We start from the raw sequence: 14634 nt of genomic DNA, 5'->3' as shown, positions 1-14634 counted from the left end.
TTGTGCAAGTTACTTGACAACCTATTATGAATCTGTAAGCTGCGAGCGTGTTATTTTCGTGTCTAGCGGTAAGACAGCAGTTCAGTCTTCATGAAAAGTCGACTATAAAAAGACATAGTCACTTGATCAACACAACAAAGGCTGCTTATAGTACCGGTGAACTGATATGACCCCGGCTCACAGTTGAGACCGATGTGCTCCAATCTGAGAGTCCCTACAATCCCGTAAGGCAAATATATTAGAGTTTGGACCTTCGTGATCAATGCAGGCCATGAGGAAGAGAGCTTCTCCATCGGGTGATACCTACAAGGCACAATGCTGTCTCTTTATGTATTTCTCCTATCACAGAACCTGAATGAGCTCGCAAGAGGCTTAAATGTGCTCCGGTGTGTTCTTCGGGAACCCATATTCACTCTGAAATTGGGGCTTTAACCAGATCTGGAGGGAATGGGGGAGGTGTAGATTACTCCACCTAAGCCCTATTTCATCTTTGCTCTCGTTGAAGAGTGATCTGGATGTCTGATGAAAAACTACGGCCATCGAGAGGATAGACCGACCTCATGTATAAGGAACATAGATGTACCAACTTGGGGATGATACATGAACTAGAACGAATGGGACTGAAGAAGGATGCTGGCAGAGAGGTCTATTTCATGTGAAAGATAAAGTTCAATGTTGCCTTCCCAGTTTATTATGTACAACAGATGGGTGCTCCCACATTTTTTACATGTGCTACCCTGGTTAGCACATTGATAACTGCGGACGCCTGCTTCACTCTCCTGTTTTCAGCCTGGTCTTAAACAATTCTTATTTGAGTACCAAAAAGGAAAATCATGTATGTGGTTGACTGCACAGACATTTATTTGTATATATTGTTTATTTATTGAAAAGTTTTGTAAAGCACTTCATATTTTCTAGGTCACTTTGGAGTTTCGAATGCGAAGAGAAAAAGAATAGGGCACGGTTCCACAGTCAACATGGGTTAGAGACCAGCTGGTTGCATAGGTTGAACCTAAGCCTGACATTTCTCAATCACATCCATGACCATATATGCTTTAGATTAAGGTTTTTTTGGAAGTTCAGTTTTAAGGCATTTCTTGAACGAATGGTGACCTGTTTGTAAGCAGAGATTTTAAAGAAGCTTTAAATTCTCAACATTCAAGGACATACCTAGTCATAGTAACTATGGGGCATATTATCAAGAATGGCCTTAAAAATTGTCGCCGGTTTAGTGGCAGAAAACTGCAGCTAAAGCGGCGATAATGGGCTTGATAATATGCCCTGGAGAATTCCAATAAAAGCCCATGTTCACACCAGAAAATGGACTTCAATTGGAATTCTCAAGTGCATATTATCAAGCCCATTATCACCGCTTTAGCAGCAGTTTTTTGCCGCTAAACTGGCGATAATTTATAACGCCGTTCTTGATATTATGCCCCTATGTATTGTGGTCCTATAAAGCCATGAAAGGGGTTCAGCAATAGGGTAATATGTGACCTTAAAGGATGAGTGGCTAGGCATTGTCGTCTGACCACTGATATCACTATAGGTCCATGACACACTTCACTGGTAGGACTGTATCAGTCACAGTGAGATTACAGATCTAGTGACAGAATCCCATGCCCAATAAATACATTTGACAGCTTAGTAACCGAAACTTTCTGCAACTCGGTTTGGCTTGCATGGGGAACCCTAGAGTCAAAAATAAGAATAGAGCAGGCCATTTCTCCTTTCTCTTGCCAAGGTTGGAAAAAGATTGCATTGTATGTAGGCTGTCCGGTTTTAGGTTTAAACCTATAATAACTGATAAAACCCCACCGGAAGGGAAATAGCCCTCACCAGTGCAAACATATAAACACTGGGAAAAAAACCTGCACAACCACAAACTAAATGCCATTCAAAGAAAGGAAAAGGAGAGTGAAAGAGTTATTTTTATTTCTTCCTGAAGGGGTCAATACAATGTAACTTTGTTATATAAGGGAGCAGTAAGAAAGACTGGGCTAACATTATTCTGCTTGAGTTTTGTTGTTTAGGGATGTCACTAAATATTGTTTCTTCTTCCTTTTTTCAGTTTTGTGGTCTGTGGTCTAAAGATACAGGGGTTAGAAGCATGTTTTTTTTTATTTTATAAACTGTAGAGAATCAGGAAATATCAAATATGGCTACGTTTGAGTCTTTCGCTGATAGGAAAAAAATAGGTTTCCGAAGAATCTTTCCCAATATGTACCATCACATTTACCCACAGAGAATGGGTAAAAACTCTTGATATATCAGCCCCCTTTTCTATTGAGTCGGTATTGATAGTAGGTGTATTGCCATACATCCCAATGCAAGGTAAAGTGACAGGTATATGTGAAAAAAGTACAGTCACAAAACATCTGGGATACTGATGAAAACAAGACACCAGAATTTTGGAAAACGTAGAACTCAGTGTCACTTGGAATGTTGCTGCAAAACGTTCTTACCAAGTTCAACAAAGATTAGAGTGATTGTGTTTGTATTTGCAGCGATTCAGCTACGTATATGAAAAAGTTGTGTGATGACTTGTAAAAATCGATACCTGATCTGAAGTACTTCCCTGTAAGAGATCCTTGCCACTTGTTCGATGGTATGCTGAAAGCATCTTTACAATCTTCAGAATTAATGAAGAATGCTATTGACTTTTTAGTCCATTCTGGTGCACTGTTTTGTTATGCATGGAAATTAAAACGCGAATATTTCTCATTTTGCACTTTGTGTGGCATCAACGAAAGAGTCATCCCAACTGTGTCACTTAGCTGGTGGTTCTCAGTCCTAGAGGCCATGAATGCTATATTATCCATGTGGCAACAGTTTACAAAACCTTTGCTGAGTGATGATGCCAAAGGCAAGAAATGTGAGGATCTTTGGTCACATATTGATAGTGATTTAAAAAAAAAGTACACTCTACTGCATTCTCAGATTTTTCCGGGAAAGCATGACTGCGGTAATGGATAGAATAAAAAAACAAGAGTTTGAAAACACCCTTGTCTACTAAGTATTAAGCATAATTGGTGTAGATGTGAAACATCTCCTTGAGAGTAGGCTGGGCGACACCTTTAGTGACTTTGGCACTGCAACATATTGCATGTTAGAGTGCTTGCCACTTGGTAAGCAAAGAAATGTTGAGGAGCAATTCAGGAACTTTTATTTTACAATATATGAGAAATAGCCCTTCACCAACCATGACATTTGAAGTTAATGGAGTCTCACTGTGGTACTCTGCACAAGTTATAGATCCTTCCGTAAAGTGAAATTGTGTCCAGAGTTTCAAAAGTGCTGCCTCATTTTTGACTGCTTCAATAACTGAGGGCATATGTGCCCGGTTCAACGCATATGTTGTAGAACCTGTCGCAGAGAATCACAATCTTCAGGTGCACCAGTATTGGCATGGAAAGCTATGTCAGTGGCCAGAGTTGGAAAATTGTACACTAACTATGTTGGCGTTGCCTGTCTCAAATGCCAATGTATTTTTTTCTTTTTTTTTTCGGTATTTATAAAGCACGACACTCATCCCAAGGGATATCACAGCGCTATGAACCAAGAGAGACTACTGAGGCATTGCTGGGGGGTTATGTTTTAGGGAAGGGTTATGTTTTAGGGAAAAGGTGGGTTTTCAGTTTTTGTCGAAACTGAAGATAGTTTGTGGTGTGTCTAAGGTCGGAAGGTAGGTCATTCCATCTTCTGGCTGCCAGGTAGGAAAAGGCGCGGCCACCTGTTCTGACTTTGTAAATACGCTTAGGTTTGGCCAGAGCTGATTGACTTGATCGTAGATTCCTGTTGGGAACGTAGAAGTCGATCCTCCCTTGGAGAATTGTGGGGCCAGTTTTGTGAAGAGCTCTGTGCGTGTGACTTAGTAGTTTAAAGGCAGCTCTCTGGCGCATCGGTAGCCAATGAAGTTTCTTTAGGCATTCCGATGCCGAGTCTCGCTTGCCTTTATTACAGACCAGTTTGGCCGCCTGGTTTTGCAAGACCTGAAGGCGGGAGAAGAGTTGTTCGTTCATCCCTTCGAATAATGCGTTGCCATAGTCCAGGCGGCTAACCAGTAGGGCTTGGGTGACTGAGCGTCTACAATCCAGGGGTATCCAGGGGAATATCTTTGAGAGAAGTTTGAGTATGGCAAAACCCTTGCCCCTGAGTGATCGGACATGGTCCTTCATGGACAGGGCGTCGTCCATGATGATCCCCAAGTTTCTCGCATGTTGTTTTGGAGTGGGGGCCAGTCCTAGTGTGGGTGGCCACCATGTGGCGTCCATATGAGTTTGGCTCCCCCGAACAAGAGAATCTCCGATTTGCCGGCGTTTAATTTTAGGCAGTGGTTGTGCATCCATTGGGCCATCTCGGAGAGACAGTCGTGAAGCTTTTTCTTTGTTGTCTCAGGCCCTTCATCCATTGCCACCATCAGCTGTGTATTATCAGCATAAGAGCATATGCCAATGCCCCACTTCCTTCCAATGTCGGCCAGTGATGAAATATAAACATTGAAAAGAGTGGGGCTCAAAGAGGCCCCCTGGGGGACCCCACAGCCGATGGTGTTGGGTTTTGAGTGGAACTGACCCATATGCACTGCCTGGGTACGATTGCTCAGGAAGGATCGAATCCAGTTCAGTGCTGTTGATTGCACTCCTTTACTCAGCAGTGTGTTTAGCAGGCAGTCGTGGGAAACCGTATCAAACGCCGCTGACAGGTCAAGCAGTATCAGTGCCACCGATCCCCCTTGATCAGTGGAGCATCTGATACTGTCCGACACTGCCAGCAACGTTGCCTCGGTGCTATTGTTAGCTCTAAAGCCGGTTTGAGATGGATCCAGGAGAGAGTTATCTTCCAGATACCGGGTCAGTTGTATATTGACCGACTTCTCCAAGGCTTTGGAGAGATAGGGAAGCTGGGAGATAGGTCTGTAGTTCTCTGGATTAGAAATGTCGGATCCTGCTTTCTTCAAGAGGGGGGTCACGGAGGCGTGTTTCCAGGCCTCAGGGAAGGTAGCGTGGTTAGCGACTTGTTGAAGAGTTGGGTGACAAGGGGGCAGAGCGTGGGTGCGATTTTGGAAAACACGAAGTGGGGGCAGGGGTCCGAGGGGGATCCGGATTTGACTGTGCTCAGTAGCGCTAATACCTCCTCCTCAGAGAGTAGTTGAAAATTAGTTAGACGAGGTGTATTGCCTAAGTCTAATTGGTCGTTGCGTCTCTCTGATGTCATTATGTGCTCGCCAGGGTTGTCCGGCTTGCTAGGGGTATTTAGGGGAGTGAAGGTGGAGTATATTCTATTAATTTTGTAGGAAAAAAAAGTGCTGATGCGCTCACAAGCCTCGGTTGAGGGGGTGAGGGTTTGTGAGGTGCTGGATGGTTTGCTAAGCTCCTTCACTATTCTGAACAGTTCTTTTGCTGAGTTGCTGTTCTCATGAATGCGTTTAGTAAAATACGCCTTTTTTGCATCTTTAATGGCCGAGATGTATTGTTTCCGTTTGGTAATATAGTTTGCTCTCGCTTCACTATCTTTCATCTGTCTCCATAGATGTTCATTTTTTTGGCATTCCTTTTTGAGTTTCTTGAGGTGAGGGGTGTACCATTTCTCGTTTGTGGTTTTTTTCCACGATTCCCGCATGGGGGCTAGTTTGTCTAGCGTTTGCCGCATTCCTGCATCTAATAGAGCGGCGTCTTTACAGACGGGAGAATCATCCGCCGGTGTGGTGGCTGTCTCAAGAAAATTGTTTTGAAAGTTTGATTCATTAATTAGCCTCCAGGCTCTGCTGGCCATGGGCGGGGTAGTTCTGGGCTTCAGAGGTTTACCGGGAAGTTTAAATGAGAAGGATACCATGGAGTGGTCGGACCAGGATAGGGGTAGGATTTCTTTAATATCGGTCGACTCAATGTTGGTGAATAGTAGGTCTAAGGTATGGCCAGCTGAATGTGTGGCGCCCACTATCCACTGCTTTAGTTGTAAAATTCCCATGTCGTATTCCAATTGGGAAGATCCAGGGGCATCCGCTTTTTCATAATGGATGTTGAAATCGCCGAGTACCATATAGTTTTTGTTTTTCAGACAAAGTGGTAGCAGTTGGTTCAGTAGTTTGGCGCTTAAGCTAGCTTGTTGCCCTGGGGGGTTATATATGACCGCTCCGGCTATGATGGTAAGGCCTTCAAAAAGTACTTTGAAAGGTAGGGTCTGATGTTCGGTATAGACAGTTGTAGGTTCGGCGAGGCACGTTAGGTGATCCCTAAAGATCACCGCGACTCCGTCACCTTTTTTTTTGCCCGGTCTGTCTTGTGTAATAATTTTGTAATTAGGAGGAAGGGCATTTGCTAGGTCTGGAGCACTGGTTTCAGATAGCCAGGTTTCGGTAATGAAAACCAGGTCTGGGGTCTTTGATATCAGTAGATCCCAGATGTCCAGGGCATGTTTAGGTAGGGATCTGGCGTTAAACTATAGACATTTCAGTGCCAGAAAGTTTTGGTTTTTCCCGATGATTGTGAGATGGTCTGTTGGGGTTTGACCCACGCTAGATCAACGGCAGGCGAGGCAGGAAATGGGTCCATAGGAAGAGCCAGGGCCGGTTTGGGTGCACAGATGAGTTTTTGTATTCGTATTGACTATGTTAATGGCTAGCAGCTCACTGCGCGAGTAACGGATAGGTATGGGCAGAGTTGGGGTAGAACCGATAGGGGGTGTAGCCCCTAGTCCCGGTCGGTCGCGGACAGGCGCAGACGGGCTTGCCTTAGGCGCGCCTTCGGCGCGCAAACGTCGCGCCGCTGCGCTCGCCTGCTGCGCGACCGTAATATGCACATGGTTTATACCACTGCGGGGGGGTGGAGTCGGCTTGGGGGCGTGGCCTAAAAAGGGGCGTGGCCTCTGCTAGTAGCGAGGGCGCGAAGGAGTAATGGAGTTTGCCGTGCAGCGTCAGCGCTGGCTCCGCTGTGACTAACTGCTGGTTCCAAGTGAGTGATTTAAAAGTACACAAGTAATCTGTGACAGTCTGAAATTTTAAAATAACACAAGTAAATCTGTGACAATAAATTTTAAAAGAAGTGCCTCGCTCCCGGCTTCCGCCTCAGGAGCACAACTCTAAGTTTAGCCTGGCGCCCAGAATCGGCGTCTTTTGTAGGAGTCTGCTTGGGGGCGTGGCCTAAAAAGGGGTGTGGCCTAAAAAGGGGGCGTGGCCTCTGCTCGTGGCGAGGGCGCGAAGGAGTAATGGAGTTTGCCGTGCAGCGTCAGCGCTGGCTCCGCTGTGACTAACTGCTGGTTCCAAGTGAGTGATTTAAAAGTACACAAGTAATCTGTGACAGTCTGAAATTTTAAAATAACACAAGTAAATCTGTGACAATCAATTTTAAAAGAAGTGCCTCGCTCCCGGCTTCCGCCTCAGGAGCACAACTCTAAGTTTTGTTGAAATGTTGAGAGGGCCTTTTCACAGATTAACGTTTACATGGGAAGGAAAGAGCAAGCCTGCATGACCAAAGACTCACTGAAGAAGTATTGTACGGTGTACTAAGATAAGTTTGATTTGTAAAAATGTATTTGGACCTCATTTACACTTTAAGTACACTGTCTATACTGCATGCACTATCAGTGCAGAAAGCAAGCAATAATAAAAGCAAAAAGCTCCATAAACACCGGAAAAACACTGTTTCTGTTGTTTTTAATGGCGAGAAAATGTGTAACCACTGATAACCACTGTTTTTTAAGGCGTTGAAATCACTTGAAAACACTGAAATAACCCCACCAGAATTTTCCAAAAATAGAAACTGAAAACAGGAAAGCCTAATTGTATGTTATTGATTTATTTTTTCCATCTCAGCACAAGTCTTTGCTCACTTCCATGTGATGTAGGCTATTAATCACAGTAAGTCAAAAACAATAGCCAAGGAAGTAGGAGAGAGGGGTTGGCCTAACGGCTAAGGCGCTCGACCTCGGACCTGGGGAACTTGGTTCGAGTCTCGGTAACGACGCCAAAAAAAACCCTGTGATTCTGGGCAAATCACTTAATCTCCCCGTGCCTAAAAAATGAAAGTGTGTCCTCATGTTACGTAACTGGTGCTATGTAGAGCGCTCTGATAACTGATTCGGTTCGGTTCTAGTTCGCGCTATATAAAACTCTGCAAAAAAAAAAAAATGTACAATATAGATCTCACTTTGAGAAAAATTATATCAGATATGTAGGCATTACCATTCCTCAGAAATGTGAAATGTTAGTGTTAACATTCAATACTTGAGAGATCAGATTAACATCTGGTATGTGCAATGGTGTGTACTTTCTTGATCAATAACTGAAGAGCAAATAGAATTAATACATGTATATTAACATTAAATTATCTGGGAAGAGACTCAAGCTGATGTACGGAAGATAATACTTGTGCCTTCTGGTCCTGACATGGCACAGACCAGCAGCGGTGTAGAACCCGACACCAGTGATTATATAATCCCATCAACTGCTTTATATGAGGACTCCAAAGTGGAGCATGCCTTTAATTGGGAGGCATGAGCAGATGTCAGGTGAAAGAGTGAACATAACATAACTTGTATTTGTGAAGTTCATCTTCACCTGGAAGTTCATCTTGGCACTCAATAACAGATGTTTATTGTTACCCAACTCAATGGCACTCCTTTTATCGACCTCAGAAAGATGGACCCACGAGGATTTGAACCTGGGACCATGAAGTCAAACACAGGCCCCTATAGTGGGCGCATTATTCTAGGAAGCCAATAGACCCAGCTGGAGATCAAATGAAGCTGCACTGGAGAAGAAGGGGTCAGGATCCTCCCAGAGCGGAAGTGCAGTTGGTCTGGAAGAGTAAAGAAGTTGATGAGGGTAGTGGAGATGATAGTTTATTGAAACAAAAGAGGAACCAGGGAGTATAGAGGAGACTGGAGGACACAGGTGCGCATGCTGGGTTCAAGTGACTTGGAGGACTGGTATGCCAGTGCACCTGAAATAGTGACCGCAGGTGGAATGAAAGGGGAAGAGTTTGACTAAGGATATGAAGCCTGACCACCTATGAAGGGAAAAGGGTTTTTTGCCCCAGGACATAGGGTGCATTTCCAGTCGTGGAGGGACATGGTTTCAAACCTCAGTGGCAATAACAGCCTAGTTGAGTTAGCATGTCACAATAGACCTCAGGCCACATGCATGTCGACTAATTCTGGCACTACCTATTTAGTATTTACACGCCCAGTGCCATTTCACCAATGTAATAGCTAAATGAAGAGGTATAAGGGGCATATGTATGTATGTATATTCATTGAAGGTTGGTACAGGTATGCTATACTGAAAACTGGCAAGTTCATCACATCTGTATGCCCAGGAGCCTTACCAAACTGAGGACCTGATATAGAGTTTGTCAGACAGTTTACTCCATCACAAGCATGACAGATATCCCATCTGCCTTATTACAATCACTATGGGATATAACTGCACTTGTAATAAGGATGACGAGATATCCGAAACATTTGTGATGTAGTAACCAGTTCGCCAAACTCTAAATTACGCTCTAAGTGGGCAATGGAACAAAGGGCACTGAAGTGACAGATGATGTGAGCACTGGGAAAAGGAGGAGTAGAAATCACAGAAATGTACCTTTCATAGAATCAGCAAAACTCCTGGGAACTGTGGGGAAAAGACTCAGTTGACCATAATAGACAATATCTGGCCCGGCTGTAAATCTTGCCAGATGCTGCTTGTTGAAGGTGATCCAGCGGGTTACCAGCAACAGGTAATCTAACACCACATACTCACCTGGGCCCATAAATTCATTTACAACACACTGGTAATATCCACTGGGGTCATGTTTTTATAATCCTCCAGATTCGTTTTCTCTAGTCCCTAACCAATCTTTCACTGATCAAAAGTTCTTTCCTCTGGTCAATGGACCATTAGTTGGAACTAGTTGATGGTGAAATAACATAAGATTTCAATATACTTACACCTTGGAAATGATCACAGGGACGGCATGCCTTTTAAAATGTTATCTTAGATTAAAATTCATGTGAACCACTTACACAGCACAGACCAAACTCCATCTCTCACAGGAAGGAAGATTAAAATAATCAATCATATACTTTCATTTATACATTGCAATGACGCTGCATGAAAAGGGAGAGGACAGAGAGTAAAGCACAAAAGGGCATTCACAAATGTAGAAATATTTACCCAGAATGGTGTGAAAACCAACTCCCAGGCCTAGGAATTGGGAAGGGTCCCCGAGAAAAGATCTGGCGAACAAAGGCTTCAGGACAGGAATCAGGACAGGACAGACGACCTCTCAATCACCGACGCTTGCATAGAACCCCTCTCTTACATTCTCTTCCTCCTCGAGATTCTTCCGCGATCTTCTTCTAAATTAATTTGCATAAGATAATTGGTTCAGTAATTTTATTCTTATTCAGCATCTAAGTCTGGGACTTCTCTATGCTCTCAGACAGCATCCTGGCCTCTGGCATCTCTAGTCTCCAGTCGAACTTAACTAACTAAAAACTACCTCAATTATACTTTCCTGTATGCTAGTACCACCCATTTATGTTTCAAATTTATTAAACTCCTAATTCTGATTGGACAGGCAAGGGGGGTGATCATCACACCATGCTTTATTTTCTCATTATTTATTTCAGTTCTTTGTTTAAAATCCCAACCCTTAATTTTTATCCATCAGGCTTTATTCCCACCCATATTCACAATGTAATTGTCACATTTTAGAAGAAAAAACAGTAGTACTCAGGGACTGTTGGTCCGGTTCCCATGAAAGTAGCGGTTTTCTGCCTTGGACGATGTTCAAGTTGACATGGCGTCTTCCGGCTAGGTTGCATCATGCATGCGTAGCAGAACGAGAAGGAATAGACTGTGGCTTATGACTGCAGGCCCATAGTGAGCACTATTGAAAGAGTGAAAAAGACAAATGTTAAAATAAATGATTTCTCTGTATACCACCTATCTCTACTCTAATCCCATTTACTTAATATTATTCTTCCCACATTAGCATCACTAGAATAGCTAGAATTAGTTTTCAGCAAGCAGGTGGCAAGCAAGTGAGTTTCAAGCGGCCATCTTGTTAGCTACTGCGCAAGGCCAGAAAGTTTCCCTCCAAGCAAAGATACTTCACACTACGCAGGTGCAGTAGATGCATCGCACTAAAGAATTTCAGTTAGCGGCCATCTTAGCATCACTCTTGAGTTAATGGTTAGTAAAACACATAGGCAAGCTTCGTTCTCATACACAAGTGTCGTGTGAGTGCATGTTATTTCCACAAACCAGTTTTAATACGAGGTTAGTAGTTACATGAGAAGATTCAATCCGAGCAAGTCTCCTTTTTCACCAGACCTTGCTCCATCACAGGAATACTGTATAGGATGAGGAGTGAGGTACACCTAACTAGATGTTGACAAAGAATCCTAAGCCCAAGTTATCACACGGAAAAGAGAATGGAGATCGACTCTACTAAAAAAGAAGTACATAATTCACTACATGACTTGGCTTTAAGGGTGGAAACAGATCCTTGCTAATTACATTAATTTTCTTAGGCTGCTTCCATGGGATTCAGAAGGACCTGAACCAAGAGGTGGGCAAAATTACACCATTAAAAAAACAGAGAGACAAGTACAAGCTATTAGGGAACAAACACGGATCCATGAAAGCAATAGAAAATGGTGTTAATTGAGTGCCACAGCTATGAGAAATAGGTGCCCAGGAGGATGTGTGGAGTTTGCCAGTGTCAGAAGAGTTCATATTAAATTAACAGTGTCCTAAAGTCATGGTTCATTTTAAGAGTTTAGTTCAAGAGATTTGGCCAGATGGGGAGGGGTCTGACGGGCATAAATTTAAACCTCTGAGTAGGAGGAGAGGTTCGGAATGTAAGCCTGGAATATGCCTAATTCACAAGTGCAGATTGAGCTCAAGGGGGAGTGGGAAAGCAATTAATTTGGGGTGTGGGCACAGCAGGCTTTCTTAGGGTTGGACAATGCCTGTACCAAGAATGTGATACAGAGTGGTAAAGTTCCCAAACCCACGGAAGGGGTATAGAGGCATTGCGTTATAATGTTCAGGGAGAGTGTTTATATGACTTTATGCAACCTCAATAAGGGCCTTTCTGAATTCCTGCTAGGTTGCTGTAGACGTAGGTGAAGGTGCATGACAATGATAAAAGAGGACTATAACATGATCATGTCTAGTGTTCTACACAGGCCTGGCAGTGTTACACAGGCAGCAGGGGGATTTCACATGTTCAATATCTGGTGAGTGATGTCTCCAGGACAATATTATTACTCTTTTTTACTCCCATGATAACCTATCTTACCTGTGCTTAGACCATTATAAGGGGCAGAGATAGGCAGCATCATTGTCCACAAGGGTCCAGTTTTGATGGTGGGGTTTAAAAAGGCATCTAAGCAGTACTGAAATCCCAATGATATTGAACAGGTTCCCATAGCCAGGGCATGGTCTGCAATTAAGGACATGGCAATGAGATGGCTAGTAGCGACAATGAAGCACATATGGAAAATTACTAAAGCGAAGTTAGAAATAGTACTAAGGGAGGGAACACTGAGGATCCTGATTTACTAAAGGGTTTCATAGATTAATAGTAGTGTGAGCCCAGCTGAGTCGGCTCTTATGTCAGTATTCAGGCTAAGCACCGACAGACAAAGAAGCATCAGGCACATGGCTTTAAAACGCTGGAAACCACATCTGTAGAAACTAAGCACTAGACTGCAAACTGCGGAAAAATGAATCCCTCACTTGCTGGATCTGGGGTCATTTTTGGATTAATGGTGGTAGTATGTAAGGCCATACCTGGCTCCTAGATTTTGCCTTGCAATGTGTCTGTAGTTGCTTTGACTTTCCTCTTTCACACTGGGTCGCACTCATCCCTTCCCTTGGTTCTCCAGTTAGTTCTTCCTGCAGCCTTGTCTTACGCCTATGTTTGTGTACTGCATCTTTCTGTTTTTTTGTAGGTTCTGCGTGATGTGCCTGTGGTAGCATCTTAGAGTTCTCAGCTGGATGCTAGGTAGGCTCACAGCCAGTGATTATTCTGTACATAAAAAAGTGCCAGGGCCCAAGGTATTACTCAGGAGACCTTTGCAACTTGTGGTACTGACTGCAACTGCTATCATTACCACATGCCAGTATAAACGCTCCCTTCTAAACATTTCACACTTATAAATGTAACTGTTTGAACAGTCTCAGATCTACCCAAAGCACGCTGTAGAGCAGGGATCAAATGTTTTGCTGTAAGCCCCCGCTAAGCATTGCAAGAGTGCTGCTAGGGCCTCATAAATGAGGCTCTTGGATAATAGAAGAACTCCCACAATTCATCCTTGGCAAGGTCAACCACAAGGTCAACCACACCATGGACCACCTGCCATTGCAGCTCGGAGCATCAAGGCGACCACCACCCCTGACATGCATCGCTCACCTGAGCAACTGCACCATTTTCTTTGAGTAACAACTGGACCTGATCCCCTCTAAGTGCTCACCTCTGTACACCAAAACTTCAAAAACAGTAAGCTAAAGACCGGGAACCGCAGAAAACCAGAAACTCTCTGGAGCTGTATGTAACTGTGGAAGGAGGAGAGACACACAACATGTCAACATTAAATTAGGTTATCTGCCGTCTGAGCAGTTACATCCATGGGCTGAACACACTCCGCACCGGATGACCACGTTGCAGTGGAGCCCACGTCGCTTGGGAATCGTTCAGGGGAAGTGTTGGGATCCTGTCTCTGAGTGCGATTGCACATCGTTGCCGCAGCATGCAGCACCTTCTGCCTGTCTTGTATAATCTGCTGCAGATTTGGGGTGGCTTGTAGTTGTGGCAGGGACACCTGCTCCTCCTACACCTCCCAGTACAACTGGCTCCATGAATGACAGCTTGTTGTGCAGACCCTTCACTCCCTGTCTGCAGCACCTGGCAATCAGTAGATTGCAGTGAGGTCCAGACCTGTTCAACGGTGTCAATGCTTTGTGAGTCAACATCTGAGATCACTCACAGCCTTTACAGGTAGAGGAGGAAGTATTTGATGCCCAACTCTCTTAGTCATCGCTTAACAACTAGACATGAGCCCCTCTGCCTCTGCACCCCCGTGGCGTAGTCAGGGATGAAATGACTGTGGGAGTGATCCACTTTCACCTCCCCCAGCTTGAGTAGCTCCCTCAGGATAGCGACACAATCCCTGTAGGAGGCAGAAGAGCAAGGGTCTTGGGTCTGCCCCCGGCAGCAGGCTGCTCACCGGCACTCAATGGACCTGCTCCACAATAAAGAATGGGATGAGTGCACCGGCTGGCAGTAGGTCCCGCAACCATGTCTCAGTATATTCCACTGCATCAGCCCCTTCTTCTCTCTCAGGCAGACCCGAAACCCTCACTTTGTTACGCTGGGAGCAGCCCTCCACCTTCTCTGCTGTTCTTGCTAGTGACTTCACATGTGCCATTAGCTGCTACACCTCCAATGCTGCACTCAGGGTACTCAGGAGGACTTTGACCAGTTCTTGCTCAATGTTGTGTACCTTGTATGTTAACTTGTGATGATCTGCGTTCTCCTGCATGAAGTCGACTGTGATTTTGTCTATACGACCCTCAAAGGAAGTGCCCATTTGTTTGAGGGACATACTCACTGTGAGTACAGAGTCTAGTTT

The sequence above is a fragment of the Lissotriton helveticus genome, chromosome 3_1 (genome assembly GCF_964261635.1).
Source record: "Lissotriton helveticus chromosome 3_1, aLisHel1.1, whole genome shotgun sequence".
Classification (NCBI taxonomy): Eukaryota; Metazoa; Chordata; class Amphibia; order Caudata; family Salamandridae; genus Lissotriton; species Lissotriton helveticus.
Note: the sequence above shows the minus strand (reverse complement) of the source record.